A 13,217-nucleotide genomic window follows, 5' to 3' on the forward strand; every position below is an offset into this window, starting at 1 on the left:
CCCTTTGGGCAACACCGAGCTCCGATTTGACTCTTACTTGTTGGGTCAGCTGAGGGATGGGAGGGGAGAAAGGAGACAAAGATTTGTGTTTTGGTAACTTGCCAGCACTTAGATGTCAGCTAGCCTTCTGAGATGCAGAAGGAGTTTTTTTTTTTGTTTTTTTTTTTTTTTGTTTTTTTTTGCAAAAACATTTAGCAGTGGTCAGACGGATGAACATATTTGGAGACATTGAAATGATGTAATAATGGCAACAATGTTATTTTTACAGCATTAGAAGAAAGGAGGACAACTACCAGCTGCCAAACTCATTGGTCACATTGATCCCTAATAAATCCTGGGCGAGCCTGCCTAATATTAGTCATAGGAGTTAAGCCTGTGAATCTGTTAGGACTTAAGACACATTACTTTTAGTTGGGAGGGTAAGAAAAAAATCTTCTGGCATATGGTAAGAGGAAGGGTAATTTAGTACACTTTCTTAATGTTTTGAAAAGCCGTACTGAGGCAACATTTGTTTTTTTGGATGAATATCTTCTATTCCCAGGAGAAAATGGCAATCTCTCATCAGAGAAGGGTGGGGGAAGGGCACCTAAGAGAAGAGAAACTTTGTAAAACTTCGTAAAAAAAAATCTTTCAGGTTTTGCAGCAAAGATTGAATAACAAAATCTAACATCATTTCCACATATGCTGACTTTATGTTTATTAAGATCGACAAAGGCACAATACTTCCCATGAAGGTGACTTTCCTTTTAAGCAACTATCCCTCAAAACTCTATACCTCTGTATCTCAATGGCAGTAGACACCACTATCCCTATTTCGCAAATGAGCAAACTTCCATTTATTATGATTCAACAACTTAGTCTGACCATCGAAGACCAGATGGCTGGTTCATTGTGGTTGTGTCGCAGGTCCGGAGCACAGATCCTAAATGCGAGGTTAACCTGTGGAGCATTTCATCTCTCTGGAGGCAGTAGACTTAGTGATCAGGGACACAGACATGGAAGTGGAACAGCTCTGGGTTCTTCCACTTATGAGCTGTGTGAATTGAATAGCCTCATCTGACACGGAGGTCATAGTTCTTTATGTCATAGAGTTTTTTTAGGGTTAACTTACATAATATAGACGCCATGTCCACTACACTGTAAGTGCTTGATAAGGAGTAACATTTTGGAATGACAGCTATTGGAATGGACTTACTTGTTTTACTTACACTTTGACCAGTGATGCCCAAACTTAGTTCCACCATTTAGAACTTAGAATATAACCTTAGAATATAAACTCTCATCTCTCAGTACATGTGATTCTTGGGATCAGACCAGTTGAGGACATAATGCTTTTGGGTTTTTGGTTCCTCTCCTTTACCCCAGACTAGCCAATTACTTAGGTAATTTGCTAAAGTCCAGTCCATGCCACTGCTCTCTCTAGATCAGCCCTGCAATTTACAAACCACTCTTTATTTTCTCCTTGATCTGTAGAGATTAGTGATGCTGCACCAGTCAGATAAGTGTCGGCTCTGGCTCTCTCTAGCACTGAATCATAATTGGTTCAAAGCACACTTTTAGGGGAAAGATTGTCTGAGTCCTTCACAATGAAATTGCTTTTCTTAAACAGGTTTTGTGTTGACACTCAGAAAGTAAGGTCTCTCTGGAGCTCCCCGCTCCAGTCACCTGTCAGTCTTCTACAACTCAATTCAGAATTTACTTATACCAGAAATTCATATTAATTGCCCTTGATTTCCACTACACCATGCTCAGAATTTCAATTTTAAGTCTATTAAAATAATTGGCTCTTGGTTACATGATAAAGGTTGTTAATAATGGCAGTTTGGTATCTCTTTCCAACTAGACAGTATAGTCCTTAAAGGTAGGGACCATGACAGCCACACATTAAATGTGGATGAAGGATACAAGAGAAATAGAAGATATGGTCCCTGCCCTCAAGGAGCATACAACCCAGTTGAAGAGAGATGCTGATCTACAACTAGTAAATGATATTTTCCATATAACCGGATGCACATGATAGTGCCCTGGATATTCCACGAACCCATCTGGGGAATAAAATGTTCAGGACTGTCATCTCCCTGAGGAGACTCACATCTGAGTTTCATACAATGTTTGCTCTTTTGGAGGGCAAAGCAAATCACTGCAAATATTCAGAGAAAATCAAAATGATCCTTCTTTCATATAACATCTTTATGAAGAATTTGTTCTCAAAGTCCATTCTTTCCTGGTACATGAGCATATGATGCTCTAGTCCAGCATTTTTCAGCTGTACCTTGTGATTTATTTCTAGATCAGGAAATTTATTTAGGGGCCATGACCATCTTTTTTTTTTTTTAAGAAAAAAAGCCAAATTTGAGGATTACAACCCGGGAAGAGCATCTCAGAAAGCTCTGAAAACTGTTCTACCGGTTAGAAGTCAAGACGCAGTTATATAAGCTTTTGGAGACAGAGGGCTGTACATCCAAAGACATATTATCGACAGTTTCCATAATCCAGGTCTGAGCAGCATGTGACCCCTTATCAAGAAGGAATGTTATCTTTAAGGGGTTGCCTTAAGACAATGTGGCTCTTTGTGGTTGAGTGGCCATTTCTGCCGATGGGGAAGGTTTGGTCAATGCATAATGCAGATACACAGTGCACAGTGTGCGGAGAGGAGGCCAAAGGGTGCAGAAGATTTTCTGTTTAAATTTTTTCTAGCTTTGCCATAAAACATGGATTGTATTTCACAATCCCCCCTGTTTATCATTAATCTTTCAATAAAAAGCAATGGGTAGTAACCGCTAATGAAAAAGAATATGAAAAGAAAATACGTATCTGTATGTATGACAGAAATTGACACAACATTGTAAACTGACTATTTACTTCAACTTAAAAATGGGGAAAAAAAAGCATCGAGTGATCACACGTTTGGCCCCTCAAAACTAGTGTGGCTGCTTGCCTGCCCCAATGTCCATCATGTCCCTCCATGCCAAGTCCCATTAGCTCAGTTCTCTCTTTTGGAGGATTATACTAGCAGATTGTTCAGCAAGGAATGACAGCCAGTTCTAGGTTGTCCAGTAAGGAACTTAAGCCAGTTTTCCTCATGTGTGCATTGTGTATGTCCATATTTTATAGAAAACTGTAGATGAACCATGAAATAAAATAGACAATATCAGAGATGGGAGACAAAAAAAAAACAAGTTTATGAAAATTGTTGTTTTCTGTACATGGGCAGAGTCACAGTGTAGAATGAATTTCTTCCTTTGATGTGTAATCCAAAAGAGTCTGAGCAAAAATGCATATAGTCAGCACCCAGAAAACTGAACAAATATTCTTGGTAAGACTTAGAGAAGCTTGATGTTTATGACATGTTTTCAGATTCCAATAAGACAGACTCTCTGGACCAGAGAACCCCAAAGAGAAAGAACTTAGAAGCATTCCTTCACCCAAACTCATAGGTAAGGAATTTCTCACCGCTTCTTCAAAGGGGCAGAATAAGAGAGAGAAGTCCAGGTGAGTGGTCTAGACAAGGGAGGGTGATGAGGAATAGAAGTCTAGAATGTTATTCTAGTAAAAGACCCCTCATGGAAGCACGAAGCCATGGAAGGATGAAAGCTATGAATTCCTCTGTGACCCTCTTCCCGCAGAGAGCAGAATTTGAGATCTCACTGCCTTCCCCATCCTACCTGCCCTGGCTTGAGAATTATATGGTAAGCTGCAGTGTGGCAAATCCACTGAGAGAATAAACAATAACTTTTTGGGTACACTATCCCCACCTTAAGAAATTACTATACTGCATGTGAACTACTCTTTCTTCGTGTATCCTTCTAGAACTTCCTGGGGCAATGAAACACAGTAGACTCCGAATTGGCTCAGAATATTAATTAAAGTAACTCTGAGGCCCAGTCTACAAAACTTCACTTTTTGATCCATTTCCTATCTCTAAAGGTGTCTAGCCACATTATACAATTAGCTCTCCAGAGGTGTGCAATAGATAAAAATGGCAGATATAAAGTTATTCCAAATAACAGAACATTATTATATCAAATTGTCTCAAATTTTAACATAAATACCCTTATCATTTCTCAGGAAGAAATGATCAAAAATTAAATGTCTGGCTTTTTTCTAAATAAATCAAAGTTAAAAATTTTAATAAGTGACTCCAAAGAAAATAAATTCAGCCTTCTCAAGTTCAAGAGAGATGTTTTAAATTCCAAAAAGGATTCCTATTGCTAAATTTTCTTATTCTAGTTATTCGTAGCCAAAGACAGCTCACTCATCCCTGAGTAGAGTTGGGAATTTCTTCTCTACCTGCATCTCGGGCTGTCTTCTATGGGGATAAAGTTATTTTAAGCCTCAGAATTTGAGTTACTTTGACATCAGTATTATCAATCGGGGTTTGATCAGAAAACAGAAGACACTCCATGTTAGTTTGATCGAAAAGTTAATTATTATGTGGAATTAGAAGTTTGTAGAGCTGTGGGAGCTAAGATCTGAAAGCTACTCTCAGCAAATCGTGAATTGTGACTCACAGGGAAGTCATAAAAAATAACCCCAGCCTCAGACAAGTAGGTAATTCTCAAAGAAGCCCCTGGGAAGCAACCACTGTTGTTCTGAGCTTCCCACTTTCAGTGGCTTCTCCTCCACTTTGTACTTCGCATGAATGCCTCTCACTGTCCAAAGTTAAGGGTCTAAAGATGACCCTGGCACTAGACCTACACCCATGAAAATTTGAAACACAAGCAAATTTTCAGGCCTTTGAGGTCTTGAGCAAGTAAAACATTTCCCCTAGAAACCAGTACTTGATAGAAATCTAGACTTTGACAGTCACCAAAGGAAACTCAGTGGTAATACTCCTCGACTTAGCTGCCAGTAAGTCTAGTACTGCGTGGAATTTATGGCTTGTTAACATGAAGCCAGTTGTGAGAACTCTCCTACTCTGAGCTCGGTGCAGATATTTATCACATTGTAGGGTGGATGTAGCGACAGAAAAGAGCAAACCTGACTCCATATCGGATCTTTTCTGTTAGCGCTCGGCTTTGTGCTCTGTTGCCTGTGCTCAGTCACGCAGACTCTGCACCTTCTCTAAATGAATGTTACCCATAGCTTCAACTATACAGGAGAGCCCATTCTCAAGGTTCTGACCTTTAAAGATATAACACTCATCCATTAAAAAGTTGCAGAACAGAGAATAACATTTGTCTCACTGGAGGTTTATAGGAACATAGTGACCAGCCCTACATGGGGACAGCAGGAGTTTCCTTATAGGTAAAATGGGATTATTAACATTCCCTCTCTTGTGAGATTATTGTAAATATTAAACTCGTAGGTAAACTTCTGATGTTAGTACATGATATGAAGCAAGACGTGTGATGTGTTACGTTCCCTGTACCTTCTCTTTTTCATGCATTTCCCTGGAGTCTTACCTCGGGAGAGAGAGAAGACCACCGGCGATCACTGGGGCATCTTCACATGCGCCTTCTACTGCCTTCAATGTGATTCTCTAGTCTTTCTTCTTTTTTTAAATTTATTTATTTATTTTACATTATTTTATTGAGTTATAGTCAGTTTACAGTGTTGTGTCAATTTCCAGTGTGGAGCACAATTTTTCAGTTATACGTGAACATACACATATTCACTGTCACATTATTTTTTGCTGTGAGCTGCCACCAGATCTTGTATATACTTCCCTGTGCTAATCTTGTTTATCTCTTCTACATATGCCCATCAGTATCTACAAATTTCAAACTCCCAGTCTATCCCTTCCCACCCCACTCCCCCTCTAGTAATTTCTTCTGATAGATTTCTAACTTTCATAAAACCGCTAGTTGACGGTTGATTCAAGCCTTGAGGGGGCAGCTATTTGTGGGTTTAGGGGTCTGCCTCTCCCTGGTTTTCTGGATCCAGGCTCCTTCCAGGAGAATGATTCCAGTGAGCCTCCAAACATCTTGCTGCCTTTCTCCTGGTAGTTTTCCCTGAACCCCACTCACCCTTTCTGATCAAGTAACAGCTAACATGCTCTTCTCTAATCCGATCTCTAAGGACAGCTAACCCTGGGTGCACCACCTTTCCCCTTTCTTATTTGCCAAGACTGACCTCCGGGATCGCTTTTTCTGCTCATATTGGCCCACACTCTTCTGTAAGAGCTTAAGCTTGCTCCTGAGAAAGTCTCTCGCTTCCTCCTGGCCAAACTTTGTTTCTCTTTCATTGTCTCAGCAGTCATGTTCTGATAGCTTTTAATCCAATCCAGTGCTTTCTTGTGACGTGAACAAACTTGGTTCTTGAAGATGGAGTATTCCTGGCACAGACCTTTTCTACTTGCCTTCTTAGCGTTTGGCTTTGAATGCATTTCATTAGGTTGCTTCTCTGCCTCAAGCAAAGATGGTCCATCCCTTGTTTAATCAAGTCTCCTCTAGGGGGGATTAGTCACTGGTGCCACCAGCCCTCTGAGTCTGAACCCAGTTCCTTGAAAACAAAGGGTTGGGTGGAGCTTTTCGGATACAAACCATGTGAATACAGGGTGGGAGCCTTCCACACTTTACCCCCTTGACACTGAACACAGATCAGTGAAGAGATTCACTCGGACGTCCACCTATGTCCGCTATGAGCCGTGTTGCTCAAATAGAACTTAACTGCCTCTGAAGCGTAAAATGCTAGCTTGAAAGCCTTGCTGGAAAAAGGAAAATGCAATAAAGCTAAAATCGTTCCATATGGCCAGTGCCTACAGGGCCTGCACAGAGACAGGACCAAAGGGATCTCTTTTCCCGTGATCTTCTCATCCTTTCCTGGGCCGCATCTATGCAATGAGGTCAGGCTGCCCCTGTGCGAATCGTGGGCAGCAATGACATGTCCATGGAAGGCTGGACGGCCAGCTCACTGGGGTCTGTCCCAGCTGGTAACTAGCTGCCCTCCTGGAAAAACAGCCACATATGCTGCCTCAAAATACCAGGATATGATTCTAAAAGATGCAGATCTATAAGTACTAAATAAGTAAGTTTCCTAGCTGTACCATCAGAAGCAAAGATCACCACTGTTGCTCGTTACCTCAATGTCAGTCCTTGTATCCATCTTTCAAGATTAATAGATTGTGTGTCACTCCTTTTGTCTCTTGAAACACTCACATGACAACACTCTGTAGCCATAAGAAGCAGGTAAAGATCAAAATATTGGCTTTCTTATTGATAAAAAGTGGAGCTGGAAGCTATGGCCTAGGTATGCATTTTCCTAAATCTTCACTCCATATTTGTACTTAGCCACGTGGTCACAGTGAGCTGGGTTACCATGGGACACCCCTGTACACGCCTCCTGACACAAGAGCTTGGCATCCAGAGAGAAGAAGCCAGAACATAGACTTGTCATAGGCAAGTAGCTTGAAAAAGAGAACCTGGAATCACTTCCTGTCTTTCTTCCAAGTTGCTGGTGAGGAAACCCCATAAGAAGGCGTAAGTCTGTGGGGGCGTGGGGAAGACCACAGGCACGAGTCTACATGAGAAGTTCCCTCATGGGGACACGAGGCCAGGCTAACACTTCAGGCTTGGCTTTTAAAGAATTGCCTTAATATTAAAAGGCTAAGAGGCTGGATAGGGACTCATTCCCCAAATCCCAAGGACTTTAATATTCTGCCCCAGTAATTAAATGTAAGTGGTGTAGCTAAAGGCAGGCTAACCATTTATTCAACATTTCTAGTGTGGACAACAAATCACATTGACCACCCAGAGATAACGCTGACTTTTTTCTTGCCCACCTGTTAAAACTTATCTTGCTTTATAAACTAGAGAGTTTTTAAATTCAAGTTAGAAAGTAGATCCATGGGATTTTAAAAATAGCTTTTCCAGAATATTTTAGTATGAATTCTATTCACATGTAACGTATTTAAAAATTTTTTAAAGTGCTTTGAAAACCATAAGATATTGTGTAGAAGTATGAGGTCATTTTCAGCTAAGTTTAGAGTTTTATACAGTGGCTTTTTTCCCTAATAAACCATATCTATTTTATGGGTACATGCAAAATTAATAAAAAGCAACTTTAGTGTCTGATTTACTTCTGAAGTTTTCACTGTCCTGGTCAGAGATTGAACTGATTAGATTGATGAGATATACTTTCTTTTTTTCTTTCTTTCTTTCTTTCTTTCTTTCTTTCTTTCTTTCTTTCTTTCTTTCTTTCTTTCTTTCTTTCTTTCTTTCTTTTGTTAGAACACTAATGGGAACCTCTGCTTTTATGAGACAGTAAAGAAGTATCAATAATCCCAATTACTTCATTGAATTACTATTTTTGTTTTTTTAATTTTCCTTTTAGACTCTCCCTCTATTATGTTGTCTCTCAAGAAAATAAATTGGTCTTATGTACTTTTAGTCTAAGAGTCCTTATTTCTCAGCTGCAGCCACTATAAAATCTTATTTAAGAGTTGTACAGAGGCAGATTCCAAAATATCTTCCACTTACATATGACTGATGGGATCACACATGACTGGTGTCTCCCTTGTTCTATAGAGAACCTTCTCTTCTTTCAGGTTGTCACGTGTATTACTTGGGCTCCTCAGGGACCTAAGATGCTAGTTGTGATGAATGTCCAGTTAAAGCCCTTCCCACAACATCTCTTTCATCTTCTTCATGGGACAGTGTTTGAAAAGGTACATGAACATTCCTACCACGTGGTTTGAAAAGGTACATGAACATCCCTACCACGTGGGGATGTTCCCAACCATTGCATCATCTGGCATTGAGTATCACAATGTATCCAAACATCATGCTTAATTTTATTTGTGCCATAAAATTATTCTTTAATGAATAAAAATAACTTTAGCCTGAAGATTTCCTTTAAGTGAAATACTGAGTAAATAGAATGGATCTAAAAATATTTTAATCACCTTTATGTGCTTTGACCAGATTACTTTTTCCTGGGACCTTCATTCTAAGACAAGTCACAAACAAGGTGATCTTGTTAAAAGAGACTGGGGTCGACACACAGACATAGCTAAGTTCAAAATGAAAATATCTGAAATAAATCTTTCCAGGTTCCCAGTTGTTATCAAAAGAATCTTGGAGGCATCTGTCAACCCAATAATAATGGTGGGGAGGGAGTGGGCAGGGAGAGAGAGTGAGAGAGAGACAGAATAATAGAAAAAGTTTTCTACTAAGAGGTTAGCAAGTTACAGGTGCAACTCACCCCAGTCCCCAGGTAGCCCTCTTCCCTCCGTAAGAGAGTTTGCAAAATAGCTTTTGTGTAAATTTTACCTCTCGTGCTCTAACCAGTCCCTGCATCACTCTTCCCTTTCTGTGATGTGGTTCAGTGATGCTGGCATGCTGTTCCACCTGAGCCATCTTTGGAATAAATTATCATCCTGGTCCTGTCAGCTGGCCCAGGACAAGATAGTGCCAGGACAGCAGTAATGGAGGAATAATGTAGACCCAGGTGTAAATAATTAAAGCTGTAATTCAAGTACAGCTGACCATTGACATCATTTATCACAGCCAGTAGAATCCTTCAATTAAATTGCAGCTTTATAGGTAGAATTTAGATGTACACCATTCATTGCAATACACGAAGAACGTTTCTATTAAACCCGGGTACTAAATAAATTAACATCAAGGGGCAGATCTTGGTTCAAATAACTGAGCCTCTATTCTCTTCTCCTTCCACCAAACTGAACCCATTTATGGATTACTTTCTAGATTCAATGACTATAACCCTAGTTATATTTTGCCTTTTTGAGGGCAGTTCAGAGAACAAAAAGTGAGGTTAAAGGGGTGAAAAGGTCAACTGTTGGACAACTATGAGTTAGTGAATAAAAAAAACACAAACTCACATCAGGTCCCAAGTAGATCTCAGAAGCTATCTCTTAGTTGTATCAGTTTAAGTAAACATGTTATGTTTTAAATTTAAAAATGTAAATTTTCAGGAAAAATGTCAAGGGAAAACTTTGCTGTCTATTAACTGATATTTTAAGGTAAGTAAATTATACAAAAGCAATATAAATTATGCCAGAATTATAGCCACTTCAAAATGGCCTTGATACGCTCTCTTATAAGGAAAAAGAGAAAACAAACAAACAAACAAACAAACAAAAAACAGAGCAATTTGAAAACAAATTCTTCTAAACAGAGTTGAGGGGTAAAGTACAGGCTTGTCAGTTTTTACCAAGGTTTGTGAATCTGAGACACCCATCCACAGATTGTCTCAGGAGAAACTGATCTTCGAAAAATGCAAAAGTCATCCACACTCTTTTAATCTATATTCTTTTCTCTTCATTTATCCCTTTGCCTTTTGACTTCCAATAAAAGAGAATCTTAGGCCTACCTCGTGCAGGGAAATAGAACATATGTTTATGGAGTGTTAACAGGACAAATTAAATTGCTCTGACATAGACTACTGACTCAGACTTTTTGGAGGACAATTTAACATCAAAAGCTTGAAAAGTATGTGTTTCCTTTGCTTCTCAGAAATTCTGCTTCTAGAGATCTATCCCAAAGCTGAGATACAGAAAATGTTAGTCCCTGCAAATTTTTTTAAAATTAAAAAAATTTTTTTTGAAGTATAGTTGATTTTCAATGTTGTGTTAATGTCTGGTGTACAGTATAGTGATTCAGTTATACACACACACACACACACACATACATATATATATATTCTTTTTCATTATGGGTTATTACAATACACTGAATACAGTTCCCTGTGCTGTACAGTAGGACCTTGTTGTTTGTCTGTTTTATATATAGTAGCTTGTATCTGCTAATTCCTTATAAAAACAAAAATTGGGAACGTTGTAAATGTCTGACAGTAAGAAATTGTTTATTTAAGTTATGACAAATCAAATCCATCAATATAAAAATCTGTTGTCCTAATGATTGTGCCATAAATGTAGAAAAAGATGTGATGACATGAGAAAATCTGTGTCATATTCTCAGCGATGAAAAGCAGATTAAAAATAGTTTGACAGTATGAGCTTTCTTAGTGTGTTTGGGCTGTTAACAACAGAAAAGCGTAGACTAGGTGGCTAAAACAACAAACATTAGTTTCTGACAGTTCTGGAGGCCAAGTCCAAGCTCAGGGCACTGGCAGATTCAGCGTCTGATGAGGGACTGTTTACATGTTCACAGACAACTGTCTTCTCACTGTGCCCCCAGGTGTCAGAAGGATGAAAGAGGTCTCTGGGGTCTCTCGCAAAAGGGCATGGATTTCACTCATAAGATCTCCACCCTCATTACTAATCAGTTTCCCAGCATCCACCTCCAAACACTGTCACATTGGGAATTAGAGTTCAACATCTGAATTCTGGGGGAGGGACACAAACAGGTTTCAATTTTGCAAAAGAAGCTACATACTTAATATAAACTTTTATATTCATAGAAAGGACTTCAGAAAAAAATGTCTTTAAGGTTAGAGATTATGAGTAACTCTATAATAACGATATTCATTTATTGAACAATGTTCTCTGTGCCAGGCACTCTTCTAAGTGCTTCATATGCACTATTTAGTTTAATTACTCTCACAATAACCAGAAAGATAGGCATTACTGTCCCCCTTAGAAGGTGAAGAAACGGAAGCCCACAGAAGGTACGAGGTTTGATGACACTAACAATGGCAGACACGGGGTTGAACCCTGGCAGTCTCAGCAAAGCATACATTTTAAATTACTGTAACAACATCCCAATTTTTATTCATTCATGTTTTATATCTGTTCAAATTCTGAACAAAGTAAACCTGCATTATTTTATAACCAGGAAAAATATCTAACAAGTCTTATTTTAAAATCATGTTAGATACTGTAAGGGAAAAGGGAAAAAAGCTCCTCAGTTGTGTAGAATAATATTTCTATTTCAAGAAATAGATGTTCTGAAACTAAATTGATGGATTAGAGTCTCCCTTAATTTTCTTTTGGGATACGATAAAAACCATGAAACTGATGAAATAACAAATGACAACATTTCTGCCTTACTAATTACCTTTTTATTTATTTTTTATATAGATGATCAACCTACCCGAGAAACATGAGATTTCCGTAATAGGACTCCGTCTGTGCTTGGCTTCCATCTTTCCCATTCATTTCTCCTTTACTAAAGAAGTCTAAACATCTCAAGTAGACGCATGACAACTGGTTCTCCTTAAAAGTAAGGAGAGAAAAGAGTACAGAAAATGATACCATTGTGGAATTAAGCCTATCATCCTTCTTTCAAAAGGAATTGGTCACAATTTGCTTTGCTGGAGCAATCTGTCCCCTGTTACCGATTTATATTTCTCTGTGGGACTGTGTTAGAAAAACATTATTATTATTAGCAGTAGTCATACTTGGCAGCCATTCAGCACATTTCATCAAAGGCTCAAAAAGCGTAGCCATCAATCAAACTCGCCTTGGTGTGCTCCTGGGAGGAGGCGGTATTATTTCTGTTTGGAACAGAGGTTAAGTGACTTGCCCAAGGCCTTGAAGCTAGTGAGATTCAGAGTGGGGAATTAAACCCCGGAGACGTGACACCCAGCATCACACTCTCCTTCCTGGAGCACATTCTGTCTGCCTGTCTGAGAGATGGAGGGATAAATAAAGCATCTAATAGAAAAATGGCCTGCTCCCCAGCATGTGTCCTTCTGTTCAAGCTCTTCTGGCATGAAATTGCAAAAGCACAAGTACCTTCATTCAGAGCTTGAGCTGGTACCTTTCAGTGTTGGCACTTGTCTCCTTCGTTCCTTCACCAAATATTTAGTTAGCATTGCCACATGTTAGACAAGTTAGTTGTGAGCAACACAGCCACGGCCTGCAGGGAGTTTTCAGTCTAGCAGGAAACAAAGACTAACAAACAGATCATTGTCAGAGCGAGTGATGTGGCTTCATGCTTATTACTGTGTTATGGTCCACGTTTGAAATCCTGATCCTTCCTCTTCAGCTATGCGTTAGAGATTTTAATGAAGCAACATCTGTATCACAGCAACTTTAAGCCATACACGGTATATACGCATGCGTAAAAAGCACATTTGGTCCTTTGATTTTAAGTAAAGTATAAATAAAGGGTAATCACTCTATATCATGTTTTAGACTTTGGTAGAGAATAGTTACTAAGACATATTAGAGTTAGAACATGACTCGGAGGGGCAAGGTGATTTTTTGATATTTCCTTTTGCCCTAATAAAAAATAACTGTGCGATTGAAAAACCTGTTGTTGGCTTTGAGCTCCATACTTCCTCTCGGGAGGAGCACTGCTTGCCGTAGTCCTCGGGGCTGGTCCGTGTGTTTCTGCGTGGCAGGCACT

Source organism: Camelus bactrianus, chromosome 29 (genome assembly GCF_048773025.1).
Source record: "Camelus bactrianus isolate YW-2024 breed Bactrian camel chromosome 29, ASM4877302v1, whole genome shotgun sequence".
In the NCBI taxonomy this organism is placed as follows: domain Eukaryota; kingdom Metazoa; phylum Chordata; class Mammalia; order Artiodactyla; family Camelidae; genus Camelus; species Camelus bactrianus.